The sequence below is a fragment of the Schistosoma haematobium genome, chromosome 1, assembly GCF_000699445.3.
Source record: "Schistosoma haematobium chromosome 1, whole genome shotgun sequence".
In the NCBI taxonomy this organism is placed as follows: Eukaryota; Metazoa; Platyhelminthes; class Trematoda; order Strigeidida; family Schistosomatidae; genus Schistosoma; species Schistosoma haematobium.
The window spans coordinates 6,460,490-6,477,653 of NC_067196.1; the positions used below are offsets into that span (position 1 = coordinate 6,460,490).

The 17,164-nt window shown below is 34.5% G+C and overlaps 1 protein-coding gene across 1 annotated transcript in view; it reads left to right on the forward strand.

Moving 5' to 3' along the window:
* Positions 1 to 16,647, forward strand: part of MS3_00001413 (uncharacterized protein) — a 41,177-nt gene extending 24,530 nt beyond the window's left edge. The window contains exon 2 of the mRNA XM_051208869.1: positions 16,500 to 16,647. The gene's annotated coding sequence lies outside the window, so the exon portion shown is untranslated. The remainder of the gene's footprint in view (positions 1 to 16,499) is intronic.
* The last annotated feature ends 517 nt before the right edge of the window (positions 16,648 to 17,164 follow it).

The window sequence follows — 17,164 nt, forward strand, 5'->3', positions numbered from 1 at the left end:
CTAATCCGTGTCGGGTAGAGACAGGTATCTACCTCAGTACAATGGAAGATGTTCACGGAATTTTGTGGATTGTTTGATGTTGGACATTAACACCATTGGATGCTGGTTGGCTCAATGGTCTAGAGGTTAAGCGTTCGAGCCCGACCTTGATGTTCCTGTATTCGAATCCTGCGAGCGGGATCGTGTTTGCGTACTGCTGAGGAGTTCTACAATAGGATTAAATGGCCGTTCAGTGCTTCCATGTTTTCAATGGTGGTCTAACATCAATCTATTCATGATCTCAATCAAAAACTTAATAATCTGCACAACCCCTGTAGTGAATCTTGTAAATCTTTTCTTTTTTCATTAGCATCATTTTTTGAGATAATTTAAATACCACCATTTAATGGTTTATAAAAAGAATTTTAACATTTAAGATAAATTAAATTTTGTTTAAAATCGATGACATTTTTACATGATAAAGTATAGGAATATAATCAAAAGAGGGTTTTTATGGATAGTATAGTAATTTCATTAGTTGAGATCATGAGATAATTGGAGCAAGATCACACATGGAAAAACTGGAAACACTGGATAAGATAGTAACTGGTAAGATAGTAACTCACTGATGACAATGGTGAATCAGTCTCTGAATTTCATGGATTAGTTGAAGTTGGACATTGACACCGTTGGATGCTGGCCGGCTTAGTGATCTAGAGGTTAACCGTTCGCTTGCGAGACTGTTAGGTCTTGGGTGCGAATCTCGCGAGGAGGAATCGTGTATGCTCGCTACTGAAAAGTTCCGTACTTGTGCTTCCAGGTTTCCTATGGTGATCTAGCTTCAATTGACTCATGATTTTAACTATAGGAATATGTTCATGTATTTTTAGCATCATCTCCATCTAATTGTATATTATATATACAATATCTAGCGTTCTTCTGTTTACTTAGTAGATAAATGAGGGGATGTACATTTATAACCCTGTATTATGAACTGTGGTTGTGCAGATTTCTTTTTTGTGAGTTATACATTTCTCAAGTATTATACTGATGACATATTTAAAGGTTCATTCGCTTTCAGCTAATCAGAAAATTGATACGATAGTACAACAAATTAGTTTTTATCAGAAGAGGCGGGGGTTTTGAAAGTTTTAATTATTTTATAGTTGAATTCATGAGTCAATTGATAAGTCGTAGGTTCGAATCTCGTGGTGCAGGATCGTGGTTGTACACTACTGAGGAGTTCCATACTAGGACCAAACGGTCGTCCAGTGCTTTCAGGTCGTCTAGCTTCAGTTAGCTCATGAATTCAACTATAAAATTATTCCTTCTTTATAATAGCGATCATTTTGTTTACTTATTTACAAATATCAAAGTACCAGGCTAAAGATCATCTTGTCATTAATAAGTAAGTGTTTAAAAATATATATTTAATAAAGTCAATTACCTTGAAGCAGTGAACAGCCATTTCGTTCTATTGTGGGACTTCGCATCAGTACGAATCCACAATCCCGCTCGTGGGATTCGATTACAGGGCCTTTGGTCTTCCGCGCGAGCGCCTTACCTCTAGACAACTGAGTTTGCCAGCATCCAACAATGTTAATGTCCAACTTCAATCAATCAACGAAATTGCGTGACCATCTTCAATTATACTGAAGTAGATACCTATCTTTACCCAACACGGATTAGCTCCACTGATCATAGTGTCTCACTAGAACTTCTATAATTCCCTTACAAAGCTAGTCACTAATGAACCGTCCAGTGCTTTCAAGTTTTCAATGGTGGTCTAACATCAATCACTTCATAATCTCAATCAAAACCATAGTAATCTCCACAACCCTATACTGAAAATCAATCACATCAAATAAGTGCATCTAATTGAATGTTCTACTGTTAAGAGATTGAAACACTAAGATGAATGTCCAAATTTGAGTTCATAAAATAAACAAATAAATAAACATCCTTTTTTCAATTCAATCACTAAGATACATACCAGTTATGTAACACATATATAAACACTTATCTCCATAAAGTGCATAATTGATTTTTCCCCCTAAATATAGAAATCTTATTTCATTTAAACAATCATTTTCTTCAAATACCACTACTACTACAGTTCGAAAATGGTTGTATGATGATGATAATAATAAATATAAAACTTAGCTTTAACATTTACATTAAATCATATGACTTATGTACTATACCTTACACATTACATTATGTAAATTACTATTTCGATAATACAACATATAAACTGGACTAGATCTATGTGGAATTCTGATAGGATCAATTATATTGATCATAATTTTATGATATGATCACTTAATCTGTTATATTCTGACGAGAATTATGAATGGTAACTGTTGAAATCTATTTCTGGACGAATACGATACATATATTATAATTGTATAGTTATTAAGTACCTAAATTACGCATATTCAGGTTCCCCTTATTATAAACTTTATTTTGATCTATGAACTATTATTATACGATTTACCATTCTTGAGTTATGGCCAATCTATTAATTACAGTCTCCTACCTTCACAACCACATTTGGCTAGATCTTATATAAATGTTATTTTCTATTTTATGGTACAGTGTGGTCTATTTGGTTTGTATATAAACTGAGTATGTTTGAAATACATGATTTATGTCGCGGAGGCTGAGATTGATGTTCTGGACTCAACAGGCAGGACTAAGCAAGAAGTAGGACCGACAAAGACTCTAGACTGCGCGAACGGGTTTTATGCGTCATTGGTCCGGTCGATAATCATTGTTCTCTAATTGGCTGTATCATTATGTCATATATGAATAGGGCACAAGGCCAAAAGATATAACAAAATATATTATACAGAAAGTAGTTGAATATAGAATTTATTAAATGTCATGAAGGAAAACTGATTGACAGATGAATGTTTTGACTTGAGAAACTATAGATTTATGCAAAGATAACTACAGTTTTTATTACTCAAATGAATTTAGTAATAATTTTGTGGAGTTATCCAAAATGATCACTATTCTGTAGTGTATTAAATAAATGTTCAACTAAACTGAATTGCATAAGTTTGATCAAACTGTATATTGAATTTTATCTTCAATGACCCCAAAATATCCTGGTACGTCCGAGAGTGAGGAGAGTCAGCTCTCCCTCTCCAAATGCTCTCACATGACCACGTGCATACAACAACTGTCAGGAAAGTTCTACTCACTGCCTTCCCATGACATCACTGTTGTTTACGAAATTGAGAGAACGAAAAGTGAATGTCCGGTGCTTTAACCGGGTTGGTGGGTATGGTGGATCCACCCTGAGGGAGCTGGAGAACCCTCATTCCAAACTAATGGTGCACATGACCTTCAAGATCCTGTGGAACAAGTGGCGTATGAACCTATTGTCGGTCACCAGTTATCGTAGGATTGCATCTTCTTATGTTGCTCCACCGTCTTGTGGATTAGATATTTAGGTCGAATGCTTCTGGTGTGTCCCCATAGGAAAGCCACCAGTTTCGGTTTGAGCACATGGGCAGTATCTCAACCCTCACATAAATCGAATGATTTATGTGTCGCATGTATATTCGGTGCCTTTTTGCACCAATATTTATGTGTGCAAATAAATAAATGGCCACTTAAAATGATGTTGATGGTGGTTATATGTAGAAGTGTGAAAGTTAAAATAACACTTATCAAAAAGGTTTAAGTAAGATTAGCTGAAAAATTTACGTATTCGTAAATGACTTTACAAAATGAGGTTAATTAACTAGAAACTGCCCATGGAAATCGATAAAAAAAAAACGGTAGTTTGAGTACACATTAATAAAAATCCTTTGACTACAATTAAATGGAGGTCGTACAAAATTGGGTCTCGACTGACTTCCTGTAGGAGCGTGATGTATTTACTAATTGATTGACCACTGGGTAGTGATCAATATCATGTATGTCAGGACCTTCTTGGCACAGATCGAATCTATTAGAGAGCATCAATTCCCTCAAGATAACAGGTACACATTGCTGATGAGTTCCAAATGGCACGAGACCTAGGTCCAGGGTTTCCTGTCAACTACCTCCAACCACCATCTTATCTCAACATAGTGCACACAATTTCGAGTCACCTAGACTATTGGCCATATTACAATTTGATCGATGGGATTTGATCTGCACCAAAAAGTACCTGACATACATGACATCGATCACCATCCAGTGATCAATCAGTTTTAAATATATCACGGTCCTCCAGGAAGTCAGTCGCGGTCCGGATAGCTCAGTGATAACGTCTCTGACTGTTAAGTTGGGTGACACAGGATCGAATTCCTTTCTTATTATCTTAGTCAATGTTTTAATGTTTGTTTTTTTAGTTTAAAAGTTATTAGACTAGTTTCCAGAAACTTCTTTAGGTTCAGTAAATTATCATCCATCTGTTGCCAAGTAACATCATAGATAATTCTCCTAAGCAGTTACCTACAACTCTAACATACCATTACTATTATTATTATTGTTAAAATTAGCTAACATATTTGCATTTCTTTTTGATGTATGGTAATTTACAAAACAAAACATCAACTTAGAAGTTCCACAACCTGCCGTTCTACTTATACATAACTATTTTATGAGTGACAACTAATTGTTTGTAAGAATGTTTGTTATTTTTGTTTTGACCTAATTATTATGTAATTAGAAATAAACAATTCCTTCGAACTAATAGTAAATTACTTCATTCAAGCTATTTTTAGATCTTGTTTGTGACCATATTAGTTGTGTACTTCTTATATAATATAAACTTGAACTACAAGATGTTCTTATTTGTATCAATTAGTTCATGGCCGAGAGTAGAGAATGTCAGCTCTCCATTTCAAAATGCTCGCACATGGTTATATGCATACAAACACTGCCAGGGAAGTCCTGCCTACTACCTTTTGACTTGATTTGAGGACTTTGGAAACTAGAAGAAGGTACATTGCTAATCAAGGCCAAGGTAACGATAACGATAGGAACTACTTCTTTTGTACGCATAGTTCTGGTTTGAGCTCACGGTAGCTTCAATGTGCATCTACCAGTTCATCTGCTCTTGTGGAGCAAGGTACATTGGCCGTAGCCAGAGCTCTATTTCAACTCGGATACGGGAACACGTCCCAGTTTGGTTCTACAAGGGTGAAAGGAAAGCAGTTAGGAGTTCTTTACTTGAACACCTAACCGACTGTAATCATTCTACGGATCCACAGTTTGATTTTAAGGTTGTATATATGATTCGTTCAAATTCACTTAGATTTCTTCGTGTTCAAATCCTAAAGATAGCCGAAGCTCTTACCATCCATGAGCTTAAACCAGAACTATGCGTACAAAAGAAGAACGACCTATGGTTATCGTTACCTTGGCCTTAATTAATATTATTATTATTACATTGCTAATCGTTTGAAAATAGGTTATCAAAACCATAGAATTCCGAATCAATTATATGGTAACCTCACTAATAGAATATCATCTGAAGATCTTGGATACATTTCAACCAACAATGAAACACTTCCTTAGGGATTATTATTTTGTGTTTATTCAAACAAATGAAAATAGTAAGCTTTTTATTGATTATAAAAGTCTAAATGGGTTTTTATAGTGAGTCTAACTAACAAATATTTATGGTTTGAGTGACAATAAAGTTTCCTGTAGACTACCTAAACAAATCCCTAACATATTATATCCTTCTATTGTTTTCAGTCTGTTAACAAGCTGATATTATTCTCAAATTTATTGAATTCTGTAAGGTTTTAGTATAGAATCTGTGCTTTATGAAATGGACCCTGTTGGAAGATTGACACTTTCTCTTTAATAATGTTAAGCAATCATCATTCTGTATTATAAATCCTCTAAATTTGTATATAAGATTCACTGTATCTTTACTGAGTTCAGTTCCGCTAATTATTATCAGTTCATGATGATCAACATATACAGTATGTTTTTGATTGAAATCATGAGTCAATTGAAGCTAGACCATCATGGAAAACCTGGAAGCACTGGACGAACGTTTCGTACTAGTATGGGACTCCTCAGTAGTGCGCGTCCACGATCCCGCACCCCACGAGATTCGAACCTAGGACCTATTAGCCTCGCACCAGGCACTTAACCAACTAGACCACCGAATCGGCATCCAACGGTGTTAATATCCAACTTCAACCAATCCACGAAGTGGATTTTATTTCGCTTATAAACTGATTCAAATGAACACTTCATATTAGTCAACCCCAGCATTAATGATTTGATTTGATATCATTATAGGGTTGTAAAGATTGTTGTGTTTAGACTGATATCATAAATAGATTAATATTAGGCCATAATTGAAAAACCTAGAAGCACTGAATAGCCGTTTCATCCTAGTATGGGACTCCTCAGCAAACAATCCTTGATTTACATGTTACAATTTTAAATGATGTACTTCGACTTAAATCTGGCCAATTTTATCGACTATTAATTTGTATATGATAATTGTAGAACGTGACAAAAAATTATTGAGAAGAATATTTTTCATTCATAAAACTTGTATCAACTAGATTCACTTGGTATTATTTTATTGGATCTTCCCATTGATGATTAGGATTAGAATTGATCAGTCTCTTATTGGTCTATGTACATACTATGCGGAATACTTTGCTATTGCCTTAGGTCATAAATATTCTAAGCAAAGATGGAATAATCCAAGGCACGTGTTTCGTCCTATTCGGGATTCGTCAGTTGGATATGCCTATATTTAAGAGTTGATATTCATTCTGGGGACTTGATTTAATCAATCAATGTAAAGAAAATGAAATACAAAAATAAAGTTTATTTTACTTTATTTTTAGATCACATATTTTCACTAATAATAATTAAAATAGTTTTGGTTTGACGCTATTGAAGAAGATTGACAACTTGTCAATAAAATAAATCTATTTAAGTGTAAACATTTTCTTTTCTAGTAACAAAAATATATTCTACAGATTATTAGCTTATATAAATAGATCCATTTAAAGTATAAAATTATGTTCGCTTTTTTTTTAAAATTTTGATGAAGTTTTGTTCTTTGAGTTGAATGATTTATTCGTGGAACATTCATCATTCTTCTGGACGACATCATCAGTACAAACTTCAGGTAGAAGTTTATTGATCTAAGCTACATAACTTCATCACCATCTTTTATGTTTTCATATTACATAATGGAAAAAAGAAAATCGAGGAAAAGAAAATTTAAGCGACTTAATTAAAAGTGTAATTCTGTACTGAATAACTTTCATTTAGAAAAAGATTTACCGTGTCGTTTCACTGTTCAATCTTTATATGTTAATACATTATTATATTGTAATGAATAATTTTGATTATAACAATCAGAAAATGAACTAAATATATCAGAAGGGCTTTTGTGGATATTATAGTAATTTTAATGATTGAGATCATGAGTCAATAGAAGCTAGAACACCATGGAAAACCTAGAAACACAATTGATTGGTCACTGGGTGGTGATCATTTTCACGTGTGTCAAGTCCTTATATAGTGCAGATCGAATGTTATCGACCATGTTGCAATGTGGCCACCAATCTAGGTGATTCGACACTGCGTGCACTACATACTGAGATTATATGGTGGTTGGAGGTAGGCGACAGGATAGAATCTGATCTGCACTAAATAAGGACTTGACACACAAAACATTGATCACAACCCAGTGATCAATCAATTGTGATTACATCTCTGTCCTACAGGAGGTCGGTCGCGGCCCGCATAGCTCAATGGTAACACCTCTGACTGTGAAGCTGGGTGACACGGGATCGAATCCGCCAGGGAGCACCAGTTCCCTGAAGATTACAGGTACACCTTGCTGACGAGTGCCAAGTAGCACGAAACCCGAGTCCAGGGTTTCCTGTCGACTACCTCCAACCACCATCTAAAACCTGGAAACACTGGACGGCCGTTTCATCCTACTGTGAGACTCCTCAACACTGCGCATCCACGATCCTATCCCACAAGATTTGAATCCAGGATCTATCAGTCTTGCGTGCGAATACTTAGCCACCATCTAAAACCTGGAAACACTGGACGGCCGTTTCATCCTACTGTGAGACTCCTCAACACTGCGCATCCACGATCCTATCCCACAAGATTCGAATCCAGGATCTATCAGTCTTGCGTGCGAATACTTAGCCTCAAGACCACTCGGATAGCCGGGATCGAACGGTATTAATGTCTAACTTCAAATAATCCACGAAATTGCGCTACAGTTTAAATTATATGAATTTAGTTTCAATGGTTTTAATTGATAGATTAAGGTAACTAAGCTAACAAACTGAGAAAACAGTAAAAAGTACTTAGTAGTGACTATTGAAAAAGGAATTATGTTCAATATTATAATTACAAACATCATTATATAACTTTGAATATCCATGATAAATACTGAAATAATTTATAACTTCAGGGAGTATAAAAAGGAGTTTGTGTCTTTCTGATTATGTTCTTTGCGTAGTGAGTACACTAATACTATGATACCCATAACTGATAAATTACAGTGAAATAAATGAATTGGTCCCATAATTTTTTAAGTTTGGTTGCTTTCTAACAGAGCTTTAATGTCAGAAGGGGTTTTGTGAATATTATAGTAATTTTTAATCGTTGATATCATGAGTCAGTTGAAGTTAGATCAACATGGTAAACTTGGAAGTACTGGATGAATGTTTCGCCTTATTGTGGAACTCCTCGCCAGTGCTCATTCATGATCCCTTCTTGTGAGATTCGAACCCAGCAACTATCGGTCCCGCGCGCGAGCGCCTAACCTTTAGACCACTGAACCGGCCAGCATCCAACGGTGTCAATATCTAACTTCAACCAATCCACAAAATTCAGCGATACATCCACCAGTGCCATCAGTGAGTTACTATCTCACAACAGACCCAGCTGAACTCCACTGGTCATTGAAACTAAATATATGTTTGTTTCGAAATAAAAAATATCTACTTAGTCAGAATGAAGTTCGAATATCGCGTGTAAGATCATGAATATGCACTGCTATGAAGTCTCATATTAGAACGAAACGGCCATCTAGTGCTTTCAGATTTTTCAGGGTAGTCTAACTTAAATCGATAAATGAATTCAACCATTAAATATATATACTTAGTATCAGTTCAATTTTCAATGACCAAGTACTAACAATTATATTAAATGATATTGAGTAGTATCTAAGTGTTTATTAACAGGTAAGAACAAAATTTGTCCAGTTTGAAGTAATTAGTTATTATTAACCTTAATATAACTAATTAATTAGCACAATAATTCCTTTCAAATCATCCATGAGAATAATAAACTAATTTTTAAATTATCCGTTTCATTTGATTGAATTTAAGTGAATAATCATAGACAAGCGTTTAATGTCCAATATTCTCATTTTGTAAATACAGTTTTACTGTAATAGTGTATATATATCCCAGATTATGTACGTTTATGATAGAGATAATGAATAAATATATAGATTGGTTGAAGTTAAACATTAACACCGTTTAATGCTGGCTGGAGTAAGATTGATAGGTCTTGGGTGCGAAGCTCGTGAGGTGGGATCGCGGATGTGCACTGCTGAGGAGTCACACAATAGGATTAAAACGGCCATCCAGGTTATTCATGGTTGTCTAGCTTCAATTAACTCACGATCTCAACTATTAAAATTAATATAATATCAACAAAATCCCTTCTAATATTAATCAACATATGCTCACTAGTGACTGGCTTTAAGAGGTATTTTCTAGAGTTCTAGTGAGGAGCAGTGATCAATGGAGTTCAACTGGGTCTGTTGTAAGATAGTAACTCACTGAAGACAGTGGTGGATGTGTCACTGAATTTCGTGGATTAGTTGAAGTTAGACATTAACACCGTTGGATGCCGGCTCAGTGGTCTAGTTGGTTAAGCGCCTGGCGCGAGACTGATAGTTACTGGGTGTGAATCTCACTAGGCGAGATCGTGTATGCGCACTACTGAGGAGTCCCATTCTAGTAATTCCAGGTTTTCCATGGTGATCCAGTTTCAATTGACTCATGAACTCAACTATTAAAATTAATATAATGTTTGACTTGAAAATTTTTATATAAGCAACAAGTCGTCTTCATTATTATTTTCTATAGAATAAAAATGAATAAATATAGACTCAAATGATCATGGCAAACAACTTGTTATAATCTTCGACATAATCTATAACATTCTAAGACATATTCCCATTGTCCATACAGTTCATATTCTCAATAATATATCCATGGTTGCTAAAACTGAGTTTGCACAATTCTGAATTGATCTCCTATTTTAAAATCTAATCATCAAACATAAATTATTCTTTCATAATGATCTCTAGTTCTACTAACAAGTGGTTGACATTACAATCATATATTGACTATCTTTATGTGTATAACTTTCTATAAAGAACACTAGCTGGCTCAATATGTCTATATTGAATACTAAGCACCAAGCTCTAGGTGTATTTTTCTTTACTGTAGTGAACAAGAACACGAGTGGAAACAGTCGAATGTATTTGAGCACAAAATTATAGATCATCTCACTAAAATTTGAGGACCATCATATAGTAAATAGTTAATTTGCAAAATATCAATCCATCGTTTCAAACTTGACTGAATCCTTTTGCAAAAATCAGTCCATTGTCTTAGGTTTCATTGTTCATTCATTTTCATACCAATTATATTCCGTTTCCGTTCTTTCCTTATCGATCTTCTATTAAAATACATCCTATGCCTATCCGCCGTTATATACTACTTATATGGATATAAGTAATCCACACCACAGTACAACTTAAATACAATACATTGTTTAAGTACAGGTACTGCTAATATCAGTTGTATACTTAACGTCAGTATCGTTGTATTTTTTTTGTTTGTTGCATAATTATCGTTTCTTCAAATTCAAATCTATCAATCAGCTAATCACTATGCATATTCATTAAATTAATTTCTCGCTATATATATATGAATATATATCTATCATTTATAACATATAAGTGTACTCCGTTGAAATACCCTACTGTTAATTAAACTGTTTGAATGAAGTATCTTAATAAACGAATGAATATTGTACATAAATATTCTACATGGTTAGAAATGAGGAGAGCAACTATATAATGAAGAATGTTCACAGCATCAATGGAAACATAGAAGAAACGAATGGACTGATATTAAACAAAACCCTGTTTTATAAATTAAAATCCTAATCTGAAAGATGCTTGTGTAGTGAAGGAGGACATAGGTGAGGATAACTGATTATATTCAGTACAACATTACAGAGTTACTTGGTGGAATAGAAAAAACTGTACTTCATTACTTCACTTGCAAATTGTTCATTAATTGTCTCAGAGTTCATTGTTTCTGCGTCTCCATATCAATTGCTTTCTGTTCCCGTTCTTCCCTCCTCAATCTTCTGAACCTTTTGCTGCTAGATATTCTATTCCTGACTAGCGTTATACACTACACCACACACCACAATTGTCCCCACTTTTAATAAGCTGTTCTCACAATATTTCCGATGGTCGTACCACTGTCTTTTTTGGTGCTGTTCTTAATTTGCATTCATGATGGTCTTGAAACCGTTTCTGCCGTTGATTAACATTTACGTGATTCTGTTTGTCTTCTCTTCGGATCGTGTAAACCGACCCACGTCTCGCCATGACAATTTAAGGTCCTTTCCACTTCGAGATTAGCTTTCCTGACCCTGGTCCCCTTGCTATGTTACCTTTCCGTTCTCTACACTTTACCGAATTCCCCAATAGAAAAGGCTCCCACGTTCTTCTCTACTGTTCCACCTTCTTTGTGTCTGACATTTGTTTCTTTTCTACGTTTCTTATTGCCTCCCTCCTCTGTTTTCTTAACTTTGTTGCCGTCCACTTTTGTTGTTGTGGCCAGGTTTTATTATGCATTGGAAGTCGTGGCTTTTTACCATACATAAGCAGGAAAGCACACACCCCACTTGTACTGGTTACAGGCTCCGGAAGTTACAACATTGAAATTTTTAAAATGTATCCGAATAAAAATCATAAGTTTCCACTATGTAGATCAATAGCTCTTAATTTTCTGTATATTTCCCACTAACTTAGGTGGTTAGGAAACGTTGAGTGCATTAAACAATCTAAGTATTTCAGCTTGACTATTCCTACTGCTCAGTCGTTAGTTTAGAGTTCAAATAACGAAATATTAACAATAAAATAGCCTTTAAGCAATTTGCATGCATCACTTAAATATAATCAGTTATTGATAAATCTTGAACTCTATATTCGGTTTCTAAGCTATTCTCGTAACCCCCAAGCTGGAACTACACAGCGACCTGAAGACGAGAGAAAAGCCGCAAACTATGCGAGAAGCACTTTACTCGAAAGGTTCGTTTTAGTGCAGAAAATATAAAGTTTTTGTAATATTTTAGATGTCATTGCGTTTCCCGAGAATTCTATTATGCTACTAAACGTAGTAGCAGCATAATAATCAGCCAATTAGAAACTCGAAATGTGAGTTTTCACTTTCTTGATGTTTCTGGCCAAACTTCTAATGAACTCTGATTGGATAAAATGCCTCTTAGTGTTTCCTGAGCCTTTCTTGTCTTTTGCGAGAAGTTTTCTGGATCACCCCAACAGTTATCATGTAAATCTTGTTTCTAAATAAAAGATCACTGCTTTTTGTATGAGAATTTCTATTCTTTTTTACTTAAGAAATCATTTCAATATTTCAATCTGATTGACTTTTTAATCCTGACATACATTATAAGCGAAGATAGATGGCGGCTTGTAGTGGATTCTAGGACGTGTGTTTCGTCCCATTTGGGGCTCATCAGACTGATTAATCGCAGTCCTAAACAACAATTGGAAGACAAGCAAACAATACCAAGTGGATTCTGACATACATTAGTACAGTTTTTCTTTAAAATATCATCAGTAATCACCTTTATGTACAACTGGAATGTAAGATGATGGTTGGCGGTAGTCAACAGGAAACCCTGGACCTGGGTTTCATGCTACTTGGCACCCGTCAGCAAGGCGTACCTGTAATCTTGAGTGGATTGGTGCACCCTGACAGATCCGATCTCGTGTCACTCAGTTTCACAGTCAGAGTCAGTTGTAAATACAACTAGAATGTATTAAGTTTCGAGATTTCAAATGTACAGTTTCATTTAAAGATCCAATCAGTTTATTCTGTTGAAATGGGATTAAATGAAGTATTAAAAAATTACCAAAAAAATAACGATAATAACCGCAGAAAAATGTATTCATTATTTGCTGTTATATATGAAAACAGTCACAGCTTATTTATCCCATATAACACCGAAGAAACTTATCCTATTATTTATTATGAATGCTGCAATGTAACTTGTAGTGTGAGCTACCATGTTAAACCTACATAACTTATTCTAGCTTCTGGACAGGTTAATTTATCCATGCTTATTGAGTTACGTTTTAACCTTGTTAAGTGAATACTTATCAATCCTTATTTATTTATTTAAACATATAAACATTGGTACAAGTAGGCACCAAATAGATATGTGCCATATAAATCATTTGATTTATGTGAGGGTTGGGATACTGCACGGGTGCCCAAACCGATGCAGGTGGTTTTCTTAGAACCTAAAGGTCTAATCCACAAGGCAGTAGGGCAGTGTGAGGAGTTGCAGTCCCATGGTAACCAGTGAACAACGATCAGTTCATGTGCCATTTGTTCCCTCAGGATACTGGAGCCCATATACACCATTAGTTTCGAATCAGTGTTTTCCAACTCCCCTAAGTGGATCTTCCATACAAAACAACCCGGTTAAAGCGCCGGCCATTCGCTTTTCATCCTCTCAATTTGGTAAACAACAGTAATGCCGCGAGAAGGTAGTGAGTAGGACTTTCTTGGCAGTGGCTGTATACACGTGTCCACGTGAGAGCATTTGGGGAGTTATCAATCCTGGTTCATTTTATAGGAGCGTACGTGTGTTCATTTACTTATCCTATTCACCACATGTTTGTAGCTTATTTTTGTGTGACTATCAATATTGATTAACGGTTGATTAAATCAAGTTGGCTCACACACCTTCTCCATTGAGCGTGATTTCGCTTCATTCTCTCCTCTTCTCTTCGTTTCTTCGCTCGTTTGTCTAGATCAATGATTGTATGAAACACACGTATTCAAAATGCATTCTCATATTTAGCTTATTTAATTCCGTTATTCATTAATACGATTTAAAATGATCATCATATATAAGGATATATATATATAAACTAGAAAAAAGTATTGTAAAACAATTAATCCCTTTGATAAGTTTCGATAATGGAATGATGAGACGAAGTTTAGCAGAGCTAATGTGATGATATATTAGTGCAATACATTTCGAACAATCTGATCACACATATCCTTGTTAAGAACATTTATATATGAAAATTAAAAGGTCAACTGAACAGATTAAACGTAAGCCGTAACAAAGAAAAATAATAATAATAATAATAAAGTACACAAAAACAATGTGATAACCACTCTGGGTAATAAATCAGTATTACCAGGGTAGGTTAAGTGGCTAGCAGGGGAATCCAGCTGGATGCGTATTTCATCCTATTTGGGACTCGTCATCTGGATGTACCTGCATCTGAGAGTTGATATTCGCTTTGAGGATTCCATTGCTAGCCACTAACCATCTTTGCTTAGAATGCTTGTGAATTAGGGTAATCTCGAGGCAATACAAAGAGTATGTACATATGCCAATAAGAGATTGATCAATTGTAGACCAAAACATCAATGGGAAGATTCAAACAAACAATACAAAAATGAATTTACACAAATATAGTTTATATTATTGTTAAGAAAAGATACTCCATGTTAACATTACTGACTATTTCAAAATTGTAGGCAATAAAACAGAAATAAACATAGTAACATTCAGTTAATTGTTTTAACACTGAACATGGATGGTAATAAGATTTTTCGAAAGTATTAGCTTTTTATAAAATTGTACAAATAAATTAGCACCTAAGTGTGACCTTGTTTATTAACCAAATAAACAGTTATACAAATAAACCCTGGTACAACTGAAACTGTGACTACTATGACACAGTAGCTAAGTGGATAATATGATGACATTTAAAGTGAACTTTACTGGGTTCGAGTGTCGGAGTGAACATCAACTCTGAGATTCAGGTACATCCAGTTGACGAGTCCCAAATAAGACGAAACGCGCGTCGAACTGGATTACATTGCTACCCATTATCCATCTCTGAATAATCTTTTACGAAATCATATCAATCTTCAATCCTGACTTATTACTCCATCTCACTTTATTGATTTGATGTGACAATCTGAACTACTAAAAAAACAAAAGAAAATGTATCAGGTTTGTTATGTTCCTATAAGAATAATGAATAGTAACTTTTGTGATCCATTTCTGAACCAATACTATGCGTATATTTTTATTGTATAATTCGTAAATAACTAAACTATACATATTCATGTCCCTGTTATTATGATCTTTATTTTGACCTATGAACTATTATTATACGATTTATCATTCTTGAATTATGCCCTGTCTATTATTAATACCTTACCCATTCACAGCCACATTTGACTAACTCATGTACAAATGTTGTTTCCTATTTTATTGGTACGGTGTGGTCTGTCTGGTTGGTACATAAACCGAGTATGTTTGAAATAAATGATTCACATTGTAGAGGCTGAGATTAGTGTTCTGGACTCACCAGGCGGACAGGGCTAGTCAGGAAGCTAGACCAATAGTTACTGTTCGCATGGGTTTTATGCGTCATTGGTCCGATCGATAATCCACTGCTTTCTAATTGGCGGTATCATCATGTTATACATTAGCAGGGCACTCATGTCACAAGTTATAACGAATATAAATCTTCGAATGGAATTATTATTTTTTAGTTTTAATTTCATTATTTTTCTTAGTTCAAATCCATTACACAATTTTAGTTCATTTAAACCAACACATCTATGACGTTTTCTCTTTTTTCTTTACTTATTACCCTACAGCATATTTTTAGTTTAATATTCAATTAAACATTCTCTGCAACCCTATACTGATAATTACCATATGCTCACTAGTGACTAGCTTCGTGACCGAATTCTCAGAATTCTAGTGAGAAGCCGTGACCAGTAGAGCTAATCTGTGTCGGGTAGAGACGGATATCTACCTCAGTACGATGGAAGATGGTCACTCAATTTCGTCGATTGATTGAGATTAGACATTAACACCGTAGAACATCGGACAGCTTAGTGATCTAAAGGTTAAGCGTACGCGCGCAAGACTGAAGGCCCTGTGTTCGACTCACGCGAGCGGGATCGTATATGCACACTGTTGAGGAGTCCCAGAATACGATGAAACAACCGTCCAGTGTTTGCAGCTTTTCAATGGTGATCTAACATCAATCAGTTCATGATCCTAATCAAAAATGTAATGATCTTTACAATCCTATACTGTTGATTAACATATTGTTTGTAATATAAATCTTTCAATAAAATTATTTTTTTAAAATTTTATTATTTTTCTAATTTCAGATCTATTGCAGCAAAACAAAATTTTTAGTTCATTTAAACCAACACATCTATGAAAAATACGAATCATGAATACACTTTTTCTCTTTTTTTCTCTCTCTTTTACTTATCACCTTACAACAACAACAACAACAACGAAAGAAGAAAAAAATTAAATATTTCGTGAGACTATAATTTATAAACGAACCAATTACACATCAGATAACAGGTCTCAGATTTTGGCATGAAATTCATTCATCCATTTTGACTAAATAGAATTTCGGCATTATAACTGATGTCAGTTTGTGATGAAAACCTTAAATCTAAATTCCTAATCCTAACCGTCAATTATAAATCATAATTCGAATTCTTTACACTAATTTATAACCACCATCATTTGGTCTTAGTTACCACGTGGACACTCTCAAAATCAGTTTATCGTCACTTAAAGGTTTTCCATAAATTATAGTTTTATCAAATATTCTAATAGACTATCAATATTCTTCATATTCTTATGAATAAAATGAAACTTTAAATTTATCTCTACTTTTGTCTTCCTTAAGAAAAAAGAAGAATAAAAAGAGAAAAGAATAAAGAAGAAAAAAGAGAAAAGAATAAAAAAGCAAAAAGAAGATAAGAAAAAAGAAAAGAATTTTATGTTTGCATTGATGATATAACTTTCAAATTAT